Source organism: Neolamprologus multifasciatus, chromosome 22 (assembly GCF_963576455.1).
Source record: "Neolamprologus multifasciatus chromosome 22, fNeoMul1.2, whole genome shotgun sequence".
Classification (NCBI taxonomy): Eukaryota; Metazoa; Chordata; class Actinopteri; order Cichliformes; family Cichlidae; genus Neolamprologus; species Neolamprologus multifasciatus.
Window position 1 is genome coordinate 1879330 of NC_140459.1, and position 18836 is coordinate 1898165.

The window sequence follows — 18836 nt, forward strand, 5'->3', positions numbered from 1 at the left end:
GTTTATCGTTGCTCCCCCCGCGCAGAGATGACAGAGGATGTGGTGTTTCTCAGTTGGTGGTTCGGGACCCAAAGATGGCCGCGCTAAGGTCAGATGGACATTCGCTTGTCGAGCGATGAGTTGGAGCCTCGGAGGCTTTGGGTCGCGGTGCAGCTGAGAATCGCCGCGATGGAGGACGGAGCGTGTGGATTTAGTCTGCCGGGGACCGAACGGCGCTGCTTCAACTCTGCTCCTGTACAAACAACAAGCTTTTACTCTGACAGCGACTTTTACTCACATTTTCATACAGAACTAAAAAGAAATCAGCGTTTGTATAAAGACAGAAGTCCAGGACATTTCTCAGAGGTCAGACCTCGCATGGTTTTCTCTTTATTAAAAGGACTTTTTTCAGAATAACAGAGGAACCGCCGGACGGTTTTTCCGGAGGGATCGTCCTCCGGCCCGGAAACACTCGGCTCCTCTGAAGACGAGGTTTTTAAAACCGCTCCGATAAGTCGGATCAGTGCCATTCTGTTTCTACGATTGTTTAAATAAAGACAAACGCAGCGCTGGAAAGAGACCCACAGCCGACTTTTTGTATTTTTCCAGGTGATTTCTTAAAGTCTGAACAACATAAAACATATAATGGAAGCTGAATCTGTTTTCAGGCGTTCGGGTTCAGTTTCAACATCATTTCAGTTTGAACCAAAACAACCAGAACGCGTGACGCACCGTTAACGGGAAAATCCACTTTAAAACTCAGAGCGTGCTCAGTTTTACCCTCTGCGGGGTAACGAGCACGCCTCGACATAAACAGATTTTTGATTCTCGCTGTTGTTTACTCGTCTGTGCCGACGGAAACTTTTAACCGCTGGTTTGAAGCTTCTAATCAAACTACCTGCATCACGACTGCACCGCTCACACCACCAGCATCCATGGATGGTGTTTGACGGATGCTGGTCCAGAGGGTTTCAGCCTCAGGTGGGTCTCGCTCATAAATCCCAGGATGTTGGAGGAGCGATCCCGTTTGATCCTGGTTACAGAGCGCTGCTCCAGCTCCTGTGGTGGGGGTGGGGCCTGCAGGGCTGCAGTGCGAGCTTGGTTTGTTCCCTTCAGTGGACGGAAGATCTGGGCTGAGCGATGGCCTCCACCTCTGGGTTGGTCTTCAGCCGCAGGTCAGCTGGGTTCAGAATCAGCCCCCTGTGGTTCTCAAATATTCCCGACACTCCGGGCTGGGAGTGAGAAGCCGCTCCAAGTTTGTCTGCAGGAACGGGACAGCTTCTCTGTCAGTTTTCCAGATGCTCTGCGTTTCCTGACCCCTGCTGACGGGCTGCGAGTGGTGACCGCAGGTCGGTCGCCTCCTGACCGCCCTGAAAGGAGGCAGCCGAGGTGGCTCGGACTCCCGAACACCTATCAGAGGTGTGTCCAATCAGGAGGAGATCCCAGGGCTGGCCAGGACACACTGGAGAGGTAACAGGTAAACAGCTGGGACATCACCGGACGTGTCACAGAGCAAAAACTAAACGTTCAGATGGAAGTGGATTTTTCCTTTAACGCCGTGCGGACACCGACTCGCTGCTCGGATTATTTTTTTCTGGGTTTTTAAAAAAAATAATCTGAACTTTACAAACCGATGAAGTTGAGAGACGTTTGAACCCGAGCGCCGTCTCCTCGTCCAAAAAGCAAACACACACAGGCAGGTGCGCTCTACTTCAGGAAACAGGCAACTTTACCTCAGTCGGCTAAGCTACAAACTCGGCAAGATTGTGACATTTACACTCGACGACAGGTTTCTCCTTTACTGTATGCATGAAAATAATTATGTCTTTCAGACGGCGTTCGCCTCCAAAGGTAGCGAATCGCTTCAAAGAGGAACAGCAGAAGAAGACATAGTTATTACTGCGTTTATTAGCTCAAATACGGGTGAACTAGTTAAACGAGATCTTTCAGGTTTCCTCGAATTAAAGACGATATTTTAGGGACAATAAACCACCAGGCTCAGTTCTTACAGGAGCTTTTTAACTTTTCATATGGGGGGAAAAAGCTTTTATTTTGCTTTTCTGTGCTCTTCCTGTGGTGAGGGAACCTCGTAGGTCTCTGATAGGATATGCAACCATCAAGGAACAATCAGCAGGTGGAGGTGGGCAGTAAAATCTTCTCTGTAACCTTTCAACCACTCGTCCTCTTCTTTAAATCGCTTTAATAGTCGACAGTTTTTAGTAGTTAATTTATTTATTATATCTGGACTTTCATGGATCTTTTTTTGTCTGCAAGCAAAAAATAAAAAGTGAAAAAACGAGTTTGTTTTCCTGTTTTATGTTTGTGTGAACGCATTTTATCTTCATGTTCCAAATACAGTCGAGTCTTTGTAAAATCAGGATTTTGTGCCTGTAAGCAATCAAAAAAATGTCCAGAGTAAATAAAACCGACAGCGTGTTGGTGTTACTGAAGGTTAAAAAACCGGCAAATTTAGCGGAAACGAGGAATAAAAAAGGAAAAACACTCGGAAATTTACTTTCAGTTTTTAGTGTAGTTTTATTTAACTGCATTTTCAGATATTGTTCTCAAATTATGTCTGAAACTGCAACTGCTGTAATTTACCTTTAAATTTAAAAAAGGAGTTTTTCTCCATAAATTCTTCAAACATTTGATGTTTTTTGTAGAAATCATTTACAATAGATTGCAAGCTTCGGTCTTTCAGCATCTTTACTCCGGCCCGCGGGTCACCTCGGTGTCTCGGGCGCAGTGTTGGCTCCTCGGCCCGACGAGGACATAAAGACCCTAAAATAAAGACGAAAGCTACATTTTGACGTCATGTTTTTATCAGATGTTAAAACTAAGACCTGTTGTAACATTTAAAGACACACACAGCTTTGTTGTGTTTCTCTCTCATAACCACTAAAAAACAAACTCTGGGTCATTTAAAACCGCACTGGTGCTTCTGAAGGTCCTTCATGGCCTCGCTGATGTCACCGTAATGCACCCGCTGGAGGCTGAAACCTGAAGGCGGGGCTGTTGGAGGTGAAGCCCCCGAGGCTCAGGATCGACCTGCCCAAGGGACGTCTGATCTTATTTCAGGTTTTTCTCTTTAGTTTTGTTCTGCTGTGAAACAGGAAGGAGTCGGTGAGCTGAAGCCTGCAGGAGTGAACCGCGGGCTGAGCAGCTCAGGTTTATCAGACCACCTTTAATCAACATGTGGAAACACATGCAGATGTGCAATCAGCAGTAACATGTGAGGCTGCTGGATTTCTCTTAAATTCCTGAAACCACCAGCAGGTGTCGCACTGGCACCGGCGCTGCTGTGACCGCTCAGAGTGACTGATGTAGAGACTTCAGCAGGACAACACCGAGGCGTTCGTTTCAGATTAACGACGTGCTCGTCGGCCCTGGAGGTCTCACCTGACCCCCTCCTCAGAGTCAGCTGATTTTTTTCTACTGTGGAGTCACATGATGCAGCAGCTCTCCTGGTCCTTGTAGCTGCTGTGGTCTGAAGCTGATTCTTGATGCCGTGCGCTCCAGCGTTACAGACGCTCCTCCAAACCGGCACTTTTTAATGTTCGTGAGGTTCAGACAGATCAAACTGACACAGGCTGAAGTGTGCTGGTGGCCACCGGTGGGTTTTTGGTGATTCCCAGTGTTACCAGCTGGAGATGACTGGAGCTTTATGACGTGGTGTGTTCTTTCGGAAGCAGCCGGGCAGTGTTTCCCGCTGGTGTGTGTCCAGTTTTGTTGAGTCTGTATGAGCTGTAGCCTCAGTTTCCTGCTCTGAGCCGACAGGAGCGTCGCCGGTGTGGTCTTCTCCTGCTGTAGCTCATCCGCTTCCATCTTGGACACGTGGTGCACGGAGAGATGCTCTTGCAGGCCTCGGTTGTAACGGGGTCTGGATATTGTACACTCTAATCCCAGTAAATGAGTTGGTGTCATGTGATTGGCTGATTAGATATGTGTTGACCGTCGGTTAAGTGACCTGTGCGAGCACACGTGTATATTTACTTTGAGCTTTACGATATCTGTGTCTGCGTCTAAAAAGATTCATTTCCAGCATTCTCTCATTGTTCCTTCTTTAACTCGCGGCGCTGTTTTCCCTCCTCGCTGAACCGCCTCAATTATTCGAGGTATTCAGCGCCGCCACCAAAAACACCGCCACCATAGAAACCATCAGCACCATAGAAACCAGCCGAACCAGTCCTGGGAACACGCTGTTCTCCTCCAGATATTCAAACCACTGTATTCGCCTCTACATCTTCGCGTTAACCCTCATCGCTCAGCGTTTCAGCGCCTTTCAGAAAACATCTTTGCTTACACTCGGTCCGGGTTCGGTGTGAATTTGTGCCACATTTTTGGGAGCCATGATGGGGCATTTTGGCTCGTCTGTGTGGTTAAAGGGGGGCTTGTCCTCGCGCTGCCGCTGCGTTCCAGCAGATGGCGGTGTGAGCTCAGCCACCCGCCCCTCTCTAACCTCTACTGTAAATCATGTAAAGCTGGCCGGGTTGGGTAATACACCATTTGTTCACAGATCTGGGTTTTATCCAGCCTTCCTGGAAGTTCACTGGCTCCGTTTCCCTCTCTCCTTAATTTCCCTGATTTTTTTGGCCTCTGCTTTTAACTCGAGCTTCGGGGAGAAAAGGCTGATTCATGTCCTGCCTTCACAGCGCCGAGCTTGGCCCCATTTTGTGGCGTCGGGTCTCCCTCAAAAACACCAGTTACATGCCGCACATGGTCTGGCAGAGGCCTCGGTGAAAACACGAGCCGACCGCCGAGGAGGAACCTCGCAGGGAGATAAAAGTTCACTCGGAGCGGGAAGAGTTAACCTACAGGAGACCCGTCTGAACCAGGGGTGGGACCTGCTCCTAATCGGGGCAGAGAGAAAGGGATGAAGGGGGAGGAGGAAGGGGGCAGTGGGAGGAGGAGGGGCGAGGAAGAGAAAATTAGAGTCGACGCGAGTGGTGTGGTGTGACGGCCGAGCAGAGGCCGTGCGAGGACAGCAGTGAACCCTTTCACTACTGACCTACTTCCACGCACGTGTTTGAATCTATAGCGCCGCCGACGGGGCTAAACCTCCCGTTTAATGCTGCGCTCACACGCTCCGTCTCTGGAGCACACTCTGAAAAACACCGGTCCTGCTTCCCACCGCGTTAGCTTCACACACGAGCACGTAGAAGCGCAGGAGAGCGTGCAGGGCCCTTTTAGAGCCGAGGCTTTCTGAGGCTGACAGCCTCCGCAGAGGAAGCCAAGCAGGCATTAAAAGTTAGCTGAATTCATTATGAACAAGCTCCTGTTTGCACTGCTGCAAACACACAACTCCCACCAATCAGTGCAACACTATCACACGCGTGTCAGGCACAATCATGGGTGTCACTGCTACTGGGGTCATTAGTACAAAAAGTAATCTATTACTACTAGTACTTTTATCAAAATCAATGCATCATCTACCGAATGAGTTGCTAGAGAAAGTAATTTGTTACTTTTACTCAGTACTTTTGTGTTCAAACTAAAGCATATAGTTAGGGCTGGACCAGGTGACCCTGAATCCTCCCTTAGTTATGCTGCAATAGACGTAGGCTGCTGATTCCCATGATGCACTGGGTGTTTCTTCTTCTCTCACTTCTTCACCCCAACTAGTCACAGCTGGAGGTTTCTTCCTGTCAAAAGGGAGTTTTTCCTTCCTACTGTTGCCAAGTGCTTCCTCACCTTGTATGAAGAACCTCGAGGTGACTTTATCTCTAAGCCTCTGTTGCGTTGCAATCGCTCAGTTGTCCTGATGTTCGTGTCACGTGCTCTTGTAGTCATTTTGGAAGGCCGGCCATTCATCGGGCGACGTTCCAAGTTTTGTCCATGTGTGGATGACGGCTCTCGCATCAGCTGATCGGAGCAGAAGCGCGCATGCAGAAAGAGACCCGGTGTGCAGATAACTGAAGGGCTTTGTGACTCATTACATTACTGTATTACTGAAAAATGTAATGTGATTACAGTAATGGGTTACTTTGGAACATGTTTGACAGAGTTTGGACCTCGGAAACTGTTTCCTCAGCGTCCTCAGCCTGCTCAGTCACGTCCTTGACACGAACCACGGAGGATAAATCCCCGCGTTTATTTTACGGTGAAAGTCAGAAACCAACGGCTGCTTATTGGTGAGCATTCTGTCAGTCAGAAGTCGTCAGCCAATGAGGATGCAGTGTGCCTCAGAGTGCGGTCAGACCAAAAGGGCCAAAGTGCAGGTGTGAGCAGGTGACGTCACTGCGGCTCCGCGGTTACGGGGAAACCTCTGAGAGGAAGCGGCGAGTGGAAAGTGACGTGGCATTCCCGACAGCTCCGTGTGCCGGTGTGAGGATGGTTACCGTTTCCGCACATCGGAGGTTTCAGTGAGATTCAGCTCGTGTTAGCGTGAAATGATGTGACGGCGTCAGAAAGGCTGTTGTGGTCAGAGGTTTGTGTTTAATGAAATAACAAACACACTTCCTGTTTTCATCAGAGCTCGGGAACCCTTACTGAACCCTTCATGAGAGCGTTTTTAGAGTGCAGGCGTCCCGCTCGTGCTCCTCTGCTTTTTTTCCCCTCGTTTCTTTTTTCAGCCGATTACGCAGCAAAGAGCGAGCGAGCATGAGGAGATATAGAGTAAGAGAGAGGGGGAGGGGGTGAAGCTGTCTGGTGCTGATGTGGGTCATTCTGAGGACATCTCTCCTCGCTTTACCCCGTCGCTCTCTCCATCGCTCTTCCTATACCCCTCCACAGACCCCTCCCATCGCGGCTTGTGCCCGCGGTCGCTGCCTGCTCGCTGCATCGCCCTACATATCCACACGCCTGGCTGCTGACTGGCCGCACGCGAACGCATCGCTCGGCCCCGGCAGCTTATTCATCCGTTCATTCGTTCGTGCGTCCGCTCGTTTGCATCGTGAGGACGAGATGGATCCCAACTGTGCGTCTGTCAGAGAGGAGCTGAAAAACGAGGCCGCGTGCCGACTCGCCGTAGATCCACATGTAACGTAGCAAACAGCTTGAGGCGCCGACCCGACCTCCACAAACTCTGCAGATGCAAATCTGTAGGAGCGGCCGGAGCAGTCCAGACCCAACGAGACCCGACGGGTCAGAGAGGACCGGCGGTGCTTTTCTCATCGCGTCATATCGATGTTCCTACGATAACAACACCAAGGAGAGCATCCACAGACGGGCCGGGGGGTGAAAACAGTCAAACACAGGCCAGTGCGACCCCCACCAGGTCACCGAGCCGCTGACCCTCGTGTTACTGTTTCAATCATTTCTCTCTCACAAACTTCAAAGTCCTCTGAGGTTTTAGTTTCACCTGTGGTGTCCAATATAAAGAGAAATATTTTCAGCTTGTAGAGGATTTAATCTCCACATTTCGTTTGGCCTTTTTCAGCTTATTTGACCGACACAGCGAAGGAAGGACAGGAGAGCAGGTGCAAGGAGGGAAGGGGGAAGACATGCGGCAAAGGACTCGAACCCAGGCCGGCCTCTGTCAGCCGTATGGCATGTGGTCGCCCGCCCAACGCACTGAGCTGCGCCAGTCTCCACAATTAAGCTTTATTCTCAGACCAAACAGTGTTTTTGTTTGGTTTTATGGCCTTTTGATTTTCCCCCCAAAATAAAAGCTGAGGCCTAAACTTTGTCCAAAGTCAATAAAGGAACAAATTTCAGCCTAAAGGTGGAGGAACGAGTCCCACCCCTGCCCTCCTGTGACGTCTTCAGCATCTACACAGACAATCACTGTGAAAACTTTAACTGGAGTTCCTCTAAACTCTCTGAGGAGAAGGCGGGACAGGGGGAGGGGTTTGTTTCCACGAACATGTGCATGAAGATGACCTCATGTGACCCGCTGACCTCAGAGTGTAACTTAGCCTCCCTCTGCTGCGTCTGTGAGCGTGATACGTACGACTCTGAGTCCAGGTGGCAGCTGTCCTGTATTTATTCATCATCCTAAGCTGTCGGTCTATTTTTTCAGTGGCGAGCTCTCATAAACGCGAACACGCTGGCTGGCAACCTGCTAACAGTCATCGCACCTCTCATTATATCCATTAATCAGAAAAAAGGGAAAACGGCACAAACAGCGTTTCTCTCCACTCCTCTATTAACTGTCAGAGCTCCTCCCCCTCCTCCCCCATAATCCCTCCAACATGGGAATAAATAATTCACCGCTGTCGGCTCGCAGACGCGTCACTGCAGCTTTTTGTGTTTTCTCCTCCCTGGATTTCTGAAGTTTACAGCCGTGCGAGCCGAGCACTGAGCCTTTAAATACGACATCAGAAGGAACGCTGCTTAAAATTCATCCAGGATTTTCCTTCAATTACACATAATTTAATTATACATCGTTTTTTTCAATAGGAACAACGATAATAACTCATTAAACCGCAGTCACAAAAGGAGGGGATCGCTATCTGTCCGGCACACTGCACTTCATTTACTGGCAGCTCTTATCAGGGTCCCTACAAGTGTTTTAATAATATTGATAAGGAGTATAAGTAGCCCCTAAAAGCAAACAATTCTCTCTGATGATTATGTTCAGACCCGGCAAACATCGATCTTATCTTCCATGTTAGAGCTGGTGAAGAAAGACGCAGACAAACAGGTCCGGTCACATTCGTTTTCTTAACTGCACATCTGGCTCAGGGCCGCTGGGGGGGTGGAGCCCGGTAAAGGCTTGATTGACTAGGCTCCACCCACTGCTGGTGGTTCATGGGTGATTCAAGTTGGCCAAACAGTCACAAAGAGAACAAGCTAACAGTATGGTCCAACGTGAAGGTACGATGCTTAGAAATGCGGTTCATTCAGTCTATGATGCGTCTGAGGCTTGAAGCAGGTTCGAGAGACAAACCGTGCTGAGAAGAAACTTTAGATGCTGACCCTCGGAGTGGCTGTAACCTCGGTTTGGTCGCCCTGAGGATTTCCTCTGGATTTCCTGGATTCACAAACTTCTGACGACTCAAAAAGTCAGAATCAGAAGACTTTATTTATCCCCAACGGACAATTAACAAAAAGAAGAAGAAGCTGGAATTAGAAACAAAACACCGAATTTCGACCCACCCAGATGTACTTCGAGGGCCTAAATAAATCCTGTCAGTAACTCTGAAAGTGTTTATAGCTTTGTTAAATATAGCAGTTATTTTAAAGGATAATCAGCTGATTCTGATTCAGACTCAAACATCTCAGATTCTCTTGGCTGAAGTCTGAGTCAGGTTTTAGACTTCCTGCCTTACTGGACCTTTCTTCCTACTTCCTGTGCTCATGTGTCTACATATTGTTTGGTTTTTTAGGATTTGACAGTTGAAGTTGTGCCAATGGAGACGTGTGGACAGCTGCAGTGAACTTCTTAGAAGTTTATGTTGAGTTTATACCCAACAGAACAAAAACCTGTGAAACCTCTAAAACATCAAAGGGAAAAACAAACTGCACACCTGACCTGTTGCTTCAGGGTCCTTTTCTTATCCATCTAACTGATGCAGACGTGATCACATTTCATGTTTATGACGCTGACCGAGACGAGCAGAGAGGCGACGGCTGCGACAGGCCAGACACCGTGCAGACACCATTTAGATGCAGATAAACAAAAGTGGTGTAGTTCATGTCTTTAAAACAGGCTTCTGGTAACACCAGTCTGCATCTGATCACCGCTTCACAACCACGTTAGTTACCAAATGTTTTTTGTATGAAACAAACACGAAACAAACTGGACCTCTGTTCTCCGTCTGCGGATCAGGTTTTGGGGTCATAACCCTCCAAACCTGCATTTAAACATGGACATGCATGGATATTGACACCTTTTCTTCACTGTAGGTTCACATCCATGACACGTCTGGGTTTGGTGGGATCAGTGAGCACTGTCGGTGGCTTATATGTCTCCTCCAACTTTGAATGAAAGAAAAACGGCTGAAATCGGGTTAAAAGGGCGCCGTTCTGCTGACCATCAAAGCAGAGGGAACAGTTTGTATCCCGCCGCAGTGAAATATAGTCCCTCCAGCCCGCCGTGATTCCCTGGCTCTGTTCTCAGATAATCCCTTTAACATGAGAACATTTGCCGCGGCCTCCCCTCACCCAGCCGCCCCTCCCTGAATTAACTGATGGCCGCCTGTCCCGGATGCCTCAGCTCTGACAGATTGCTTGGCTGGACCGCCGTGTCCTCAGAAGACCCCTGACAGGCTGAAGTCTGGCCTTCGGTGAATGCTTACAGGGAGAGACAAATATCCAGCACTCACTGATTCTTTGTTTGAACTGCATTTACTTTACTGCACGCTGGTATTAAAACTGTCTAAACCCAAATCAAGAGTCAGCCGGCTTCATGTGTAATGCACGCTGACCCTCTGAGACGACCTGATTTATTCTGGTTACACCGAGGAACTCTAAGCTCACAGAAAATGTTCAAGACAAACCCAAACCACGCATAATTAGCAGAACACACAACACTGGGGCTGCAGGTATAAATTATGTGTACTTTAAAAAACGTATATACGTCTTTTCCCAGCAAGAGCCTGAAGAATGAAGCCAGAAACCGCAATGTCTCCGATGTCCACCAGAGGCCGCTCCAAAAGTGAATCCATGGGTGAATAATAATTAGCATGAGCTGCATGCTGAAAGATCTTTTGTTAAAAGGGTTGGCGTAATAAGCAAATGCTTCAGCTAATACCTTTTGATTAGCCTTGTCTTGTGGTTTCTTGCTTTGTGGTAGATCTTTATTCTGTATTCACTGAGATATTTGAATGCTAATCAATAAATCAATAGTCAATACTCAATCGCAGTAGGTGCGACTTTGGCCAGAACGGGCTAGGACAATGGTCCAGTCTGTCCGACTGGATGGTTTTGCAGTGTGAAAGGACTCAGTTTGGATTTTTCATGGAAGTTTTGGCCTGTAACAACAGTCCTGGATGCCTGTTGAGATAAGTTGGACTTTTTCCTGGAGGGTGGTGGATTTCACCAGGACTGATGTTGTTCTGCATCATCAGGTGGTGCCCTCCAGCTCATGCTGAAGTGGTTCACCTTCAAGTCTGAGGCCGTGGTCCTCAGCCAGAAAGTTAACTCTGGGTCAATGATGAGCTTCCGCCCCAAGTGGAGAAAGGAAGTATCTCTGGGTCTTATTCACGAGAGAGGGCAGCGAGAGATTCACAGACAGATTGGGACGGTGTCTGCAGTCCATCGTGGTGACGACAGAGCTGAGCAAATACATGAAGCTATCAATTTACTGGTCAATCTATGTTCCTAGCCTCATCTATAGTATGGTGCAAGTTTTGATAGCGACTGAAAGAACGAGAATGCAAATACAACAGAAATGAGCTTTATCCGAAGGCTGGCTGACCTGTCCCTAGAGATAGGGTGAGGAGTTCAGTCATTCGAGAGGGTCTCAGAGTAGACCTGCTGCTCCTCCACATCGAAAGGAGGCAGTTGAGGTGTTTAGGCATGACGATGGGTCTCCTGGCTCTGTCTTGCTTGTGATGAATAGATTACATTTTGCATCAGGAAGCATCATAAACCGAACACGACACAGCAAATAGCAGTCAGAGTCTCCAACATTACCTCAGTCAGAGGTGGTGGAAGTGTCCTCTGAGGACTGCATGGCTGGGTTGTTGGATCATGAGCTTCAGGATGCCCTGTGCCTGATTGGCCATCTGTCCAGGATGTAACCCCACCTCTCGATCTGTGACCGCTGGGATAGGCTCCAACCACCCGTGACCTTGGACTGGATCAGCAGAAGAAGATGGACAGATGGGCAGTTTCTGGGTTTGGCGAAGTGTTTAAGCAGCAGCTGGATCCAGAGTTCAGCTTTTAAGCTATTTGTTAGCTGTCAGTTTAGCTGCGTCTCCCTGAGCCTGGTTCTGCCCAGGGTTTCTTCCTTTTAAAAGGGAGCTTTTTCTTCCTACTGTTGCCAAGTGGTTGGTCATAGGGGGTCGTCTGATTGTTGTGGGTTTTCTCTGTATTGCTGTAGGGTAATACGAGATAAGTCTGTTGTGAATTGGTGGTATAGAAAAAAAAACCACCTAAAAAAACCCTAAAATATGATTTCATAAATCACATTTCCACTTATATATAAGAAACTCTGCAACCCAAGGACATCACTGCATAAACAAGCATATTTGCTCCCAAAAGCATCGCTGACGCACAAAACTGGTAAAACGCGATGAACTCTCAGAAACAGACAAACAGCACTTTGCTAAATTCTGCTTCAAATTACACAAAATTACGTGAAAGGTCAGAAACACGAGACAGACGTCATATTCTGGCCTCCTCACTCACCGAGCCTCCTAAAACCGGACGAGTTGGTTATTCACTTGCTGTCAGGCCCACCAGAGATAATTGAAGTTTATTGGTTCATTTTACTTCTGTATTTGTCAGCTTGTGTTTATAAATGGGCAGTGCTTAATTGCAGTTCCATGTTAGCTGCCTAATCTGCTGTCTCTTTGTCTTCTGGAAGCACATAATAAAAACATCGAGCCCCTCCCAAGCATCGCTTTCTGTGCGTGGCATTGGCAGAACTAAACCCAATATTATTATATTTGCGCCTGCAAGCACGAAGTCGACTGTTTTCTGCTGCAGTTTTACTTTTTAATTCATCATCTGTTCACCGGAGTCACTCGGTGCAGTTAATTATGAGACCAGAACAAACCCTGAACGTCTCGCGCTCTCAGATAGATTTTTATCTCAAACCTGAAGACAAAAAAGTCGCCCTCACGTCGAGGTGTTTCCAAGTCTGACCCCGATGCTTCTTATTGGCTGCTGCACAAACAAACTGCACCAAGAAGCAAAGCGAACCAAGCTCCTTTTAACCAGACGGAGCAGGTCCGGTGTGAGCCTGGTTAGGGGTTAGGAAGTTACGAAGGCTGATGTGTGCCTCAGTCTGAACGCAGCTCCGAGAATTCAACCTTAATTAAACGACAGTATGGTGGCGTCAGCTGATTTAACATGTAAATGAAGCTTTTGCTGATGTCACAAAACGTCATTCAAACTACGACACGTGTGACCTGGATATGAAACAGTTATTCTGTTTTTCTCTTCTTCTGTTTTTCTGTCTGTGAATTTAAGATCAGCGCCGTCACTGAAGCCGACTTTTTCTGTTGCACGATTTTGAGAAACTTTCAGCTGCAGCGAGGTCAGATAGAGGTCAAACTGAGGACATGTGTGACTGCAGAAACGCAGGAGATGTAGCTGCGTGTGTGTGCATGTGCGTGCATGTGCGAGTGAGATAAATCTGCTTCCAGAGTCCTGCTGTAAACAGAAAGCTGCTCCTCATGATGCGAATCAGAACTTTAAGGAGGATGAAGGCTGGGTTTATGCGAGGGTAAAGTTGAGGGTAAGTGTGTGTGTGTGTGTGATGTGGCGGAAAGCCGGCCTGTGTGACGGGTCTTCCCAGGATACCAGGCAGCCGGCTGAATGTACACACCGCCTCATGTTCTCTGACGCTCTCACGTTTGAGCGAACAAACACACTCCGGCTCGGCACGTGTGCGCTCGCCGAGGCTATATGACCTCCATTTAATAAAAAAAGAAAAGAAAACATAAATACACTCCTCGGCGGGTGAGTCACCAGGTCAGGAGAGACCTTATATACTCTCACTCCTGTTTGTTCACGGCTTTAAAACCATCCGCTCACCAACCAGTTTCAGGTCAGTGCGTCGGGAAACCTAAACACACGCCAGCCAACACGTATGCACGAATGCAGGCTGGGGGGGGCGGGGGGCACGCATGAGCGCACAAACACACTCTGAGCCTCCACTGAGGAAAAAACGCGTCCTCAGGTGACCCCACATATGCCGCGTCTGCACGGTGGCTTTAAATAGAAACGCTTCCATCTCTGGGAGCGACCGGCCCGACCGACACCTCCAACACCGACTGGTTGATTCACTAACCCGGTGGACGCAGCGTGACCTCTGCCGGACAGCTGCTGAAGCAGGGAAGACAAAGAATCAACCTGGAAATACATGTGGGAGGAGCCAACATCTGGATTCAGCAGGAGATCAAAGGGAAACTGCTTTTCCTCACTTCCTGTCATGCTCCAGTGATGGCTGCTCCTATTAAACACGTCCATAAACTCAAATAATGAGGTCTGCGTATGTTTAACAATCCCTGAAGCTCCTCTTCGATCGTTCCTGCATCTGCGAATTAACTGCTAAACGAACTGCTTCACTCAGACTGTAACACAGACCTGCATCGCTCACCGAGTCCAAGCTCAGACGGTTTTTATTATTTATGAACACATTTCTGTATATACGCAGAGCTTCCCACACGGAGTTTAACCATCCACAGTAGAAAAGATGGACATTAGCTTCAGGGTCGGGAAGTGAAGCCTATGTGGAGCTGCACTCTCTCTAATGACCATCAGGGGGCGATACCTGCAGCTACAGAAGGACCTCCGCTGTGAGTCACCAGCTGTTCATGTTTCTCTGTGATTTACTGATCTCCAAAATAATTTCTTTAGAAAATATGTAAACAAGCTGACATCCTTGATCAGCTGATCAGACAACACAGCCCCACAGAACAGCCAATCAGATCTGATTTAGGAAGTGAGACACACGTAGCTAGTTACAGCTGCGCTCCATGAAGCTGAGGACAGTTAGTTTGTAACAGCTGATCACCGAGTTTCCAGATGCGCTCTGAGGGTTTGGACCAATCAAAGGTTGGGGAGACGAGTCAGCAACCATCAGCTGAGAAAAGTGAAGACTCCACAACGAGTGGTTGCTGGAGGTGTTTGGCTCTCGCTAGCGTGAAATCTGAGCTTCATCTTTTAGGTTGTGTGCTCGGTGAAGCTGGTGAGAGCGCTGCTCAAACCCAAACACCTGGCAGGCGTTTTTTTAATTATGCGAGACATCTTTGAGCTGCCATCAGCAACCAGAGGAAAGAGCTCAGGGTCGAGTTTGACTGTGAAAATCAATCTGGACCAACGCCCTGCTGAAGCTAACGTTAGCGACCGCTGCTCACTGTTGATGCAGCGAGGCTCTGGGCAGCGAGCGCACACGTCACACCTGTGCTGTCAGTGAAGCTTAGGGATGGGTATCGAAACCCGGTTCTTGTTGATAACCGGCTCCCACTGTTTCAATTCCTTGGAATTGTTTGCCATTTTTGCAAACGATTCCCTTATTGATTCCAGTCGCCCTGATTGACGTCACCATGTTGCAGAGCGTCATTTACCTGGCAGGAAACATGGCGGCTCAAACGCTCAAACGTTTGGTTATACTTTACGAGAACAGATGACAACAGGACAACTTGCAATACTTGCAAAGTAGATATTTCATTTAAGGGAGGAAACACTACGAATATGCAAAAGCATTTGCTCACAAAACACGCGATGACCTTAAATGAATGTCGTGTTTTTAATTCGCTCCGGACTTGTGAATCTCAACCCAGCAGCAGCGGTAACGTTTGCACGTCCTCTCCCGTTAATGCGGCAGGTAAATAATCAACTAACAGTGCAGATTATGTTAGCGCGATCTGCCTTATTACAAAACCTGCCATTACTGTGCATTTAGGTGACCATGATGAGACAGAGTCTGGCTCAGATGCTGACAGTTCTCACTGCAGTCCACCGGTACCTGGATCTCTTAAGATCTCAGTGTTGGGTTTGTAAGGCCATGTTACTCTTGTTCAAAGAGAAGATATAAAACAAAGTTCTAAGCTAATCGACCTTAGTGTTCTCCTTTTTTTTAAAAAAAAAGAGAATCGATAAAGAATCGAATCGTTAAACAGAATCGAAAATGGAATCGGAATCGTGAAAATCTTATCAATACCCATCCCTAGTGAAGCTCTCATTATTACATTTCTGTTCAGAAAGCCAATAAACACACGGAGAAATGTAAAGTCTAATTGTTGAATGTGTCATTGTGTTTCTTAAATTTGCAAACTGAGTTCAATCTATAGGATCAAGATCCTGAGCACCTCTGCAGCCACTCGGTGCTGGGGCAGGTTTCATTGCAGATACATCCTCTCTGACTGATCTGTTTCTCGTGTTGTTGCTTCCTGCTTTTATGACCCTTTTGGTGAGCAGGAAGTCATGCATACAGACACACACACATAGCGCCCTGTCTTAGAAACATTGGGGGGTTTAGGGTGGGAGGTGCTTTTGCTGTGATGTGTTTTGTGTGAACTGCAGAAAGTGGAGGCCGTCGTCGGGGTCAGTCTGCGGTAGGATCCAGAGTGCTCGCTGAGACACCGGCGGGGCCTCCCTTGATGTTCGCCTTGTTTTTGTGGTTAACGGGAATACGTTTCTAAACTAGCGGGGCTTTAAACACAGACCCAACAGAAAGTTTCCAAACACACGTTTAAGTGTTTAGCGTGTTGGCAGAAGTGCGACCGCACAGAAACGTGTCGGCTGTATTTCACTCATCGAAATTCACAAAGTGTAGGACCCGTCACCGCCGCTCAAACGCCACCGCATTACCGCCACTGCATTACTGCCTTTGTCTAATTGATGCAGTCGAGGACGCTGTGAGCATGAGGAGGAGGAGGATGATGATCACCTGTCACACGTTTGCATTCACACTATATAGAGAGTCGCTCTGTAAAGACCTCAGACAAACTCCAGCGGAGGAGTGTTTGTGTGTCTCTCATCTATTAGTATTCTTTTCGTCACTCGTCTCGCTTCGTCGCTTCTCCCTCTGCTCGGTTTTGTTCTCTCCATCCTCTGTCTGCGCTCTCTCCCTCCGTCTCGCTCTTTTACGCCCTCCTCACTCCTTATAACCTGATCTCTGCCTCACCCTGCCCTCATTCTCCAGCCTTTCATTTCGGCTCTCCGCCTGTTTTTCTGGCTCCCAAACGTCACCAAAACAGAAAATGAGGCACTATTTTCTCTGCTTCCAGTTTCCTTTAAAAGCTGCAATTGAAGTGATTAAACTGCGGCACGGCTCGCTCCCACAGCTTGCTTTTGATTTTCACCGTTTCCACGTTGCAAACCGAAGCCTTTCGCCTCCTTCGCTCAGGTGTGGCAGGGCTGTTCTCCTCCTTTGTGCCATTAAAAATATCCAGCTGGTTAGAACGATCAAACATAAATGTTTTCTGCAGAGAAATATGAAAAATAAGAGTCAGCCCAGTTTAAAGTTTGAGCTGAGAAAGCGTTTCATCCATTTTCATATTCTCTGTGACGGCTGAACCTGAAATAAATGCCAGAAAATTCTCATTTTTCTCCTTTTAACTGCAGCGTTTGTTGACAAATTAGAAATTAATTAAATAATGATTTTGCATATATGAGTAATAATTTGTATAATTTTCCTCCATCTTTTATTTTTCACAGTTTATCTTAAAGAAATAAAAGCATAAGAATAAAAAATCACCCTGATGATGATGATGAAGGATGATATCACACACTGGGTAATGAATTCAGTGTCTGAGATGGAGCATTTGTTATTTTCATGGGTAGCCGATTCAAAGCTTTTATTTTGAAGGGGAACTTTCTATGCTTCCAGGTCGTGTCGAACTTTTTACGGCTTCACTGCAGCTCAGAGAGCAGCTGTGAAACATCTGCAGACAAGTCGACATCGTCAGCGACCAAAGCAAAGAGCAGTTTCACCCGGTGAACCCAGCTGAGGGGTTTGCAGAGGTTACCCCAGGTCAGGGGTCAGCAACCTTCAACACCCAAAGAGCCGTTTGGACCCGGTTTCCACGCAAAAGAAAACACTGGGAGCTGCAAATCCTTTTTGACATCTAAAATTAAGATAACACTGCATATATTGTTTTTTACCTTTATGCTTTGTGTGAACAACTAAAGTGTGTTGCTTAAATCCATGAAGTGCTACAGAGAAAATTAAATTTTATTTATGTAATGAACAAATTTTGACTCTTAAAGAAATATAACAAAAGGAAAGCTGAACTAAAATGATCCAGCAAACAAAAACTGTTGTGAGCTGCCCTCATATCGCCTTTGGGCTTTTGGAGCCTTGACCTGACTTTTAATAATTGGGAAAAAAGCTCTATGCTGCTGAAAAATGAAAAATAGTTTGCAAAATTCTGCCTAAATATGTATTTTGCCTGGTTAATGTGTGTGGCGGGGCGTGGTCTGCAGCGCCACTGCAGGGGAGGCGGATGCACCTGAGCGGCACCCGCAATCACGCCTCGCTGCCTTAACGTCTGTGCTGTTGTTGGTGTGTGTCGGGCTGTGAGCTGCAAAGCTACAGCCGGCTGTGTGCGTCAGCAACCGTGTGTGAAAAGTGGTCAATAAAAAGATGCTGAAAAGCGTGTTCATGCAAACATCGTCGGGTCTGCCGGGATATGTTTACAATACGCACAGCGTCTGCAGATCAGGGCTGTATGAAGTCACTTTATCTTTACAGGACTGTAAGCTGTCGTCTGTGAGGCGTGAGCGTGTTTGTTTCTAACATAGTTGCCGACCCCTGCCCTAGCAACAGGCAGTTGGGGTCACTGACCTTATTCAGGTTACCTTGACAAGTTAACATGGAGTGGTCACATGACTGCCATACATAAATGTGTCCATATAACAACTGTAAACACACAAAAAGGGGAAATAAATCTGAAGCTAAGTTAGCATGAATGCTCACGGCTGGTCCTGACCTACAGTGGATCACACCCAGGCTTCAGGAAGTGCACTGGTACTCAGGACAACAGCCGAAGCACTTGTAGCCTCACGTTCACACTCACGCTCCTTTGGATGCATCGGGGCAAACCCGCGGTTCGGCATGTTGCCAAGGATACCTGCAGGAGCTTCCCTGGCTTTCTGCTGGTTAACGTGAGCTTACCTGAGTGAGCAGGCGTCGCATCATTGCCAATAAATAAATAAACACACCATTATTTATTGGTGTTTATAGTCCGTATACATGTGTGGCTCAAAGTCCAAACTCTGATAACTGTGTTATATTCTAATGTCAATCATCACCTCCCGTCTGTAACGCACGGGGAACCCCGACTGCATCGCGG

The 18836-nt window shown here is 47.5% G+C and overlaps 1 protein-coding gene across 1 annotated transcript in view; it reads left to right on the forward strand.

The window, feature by feature from the left end:
• LOC146492540 (zinc fingers and homeoboxes protein 1-like) overlaps positions 1–18836 on the forward strand; it is a 42559-nt gene that overhangs the window by 10671 nt on the left and 13052 nt on the right. Inside the window, exon 8 of the mRNA XM_085149194.1 lies at positions 1–18836. This exon is cut by the window's right edge and continues 13052 nt beyond it. The gene's annotated coding sequence lies outside the window, so the exon portion shown is untranslated.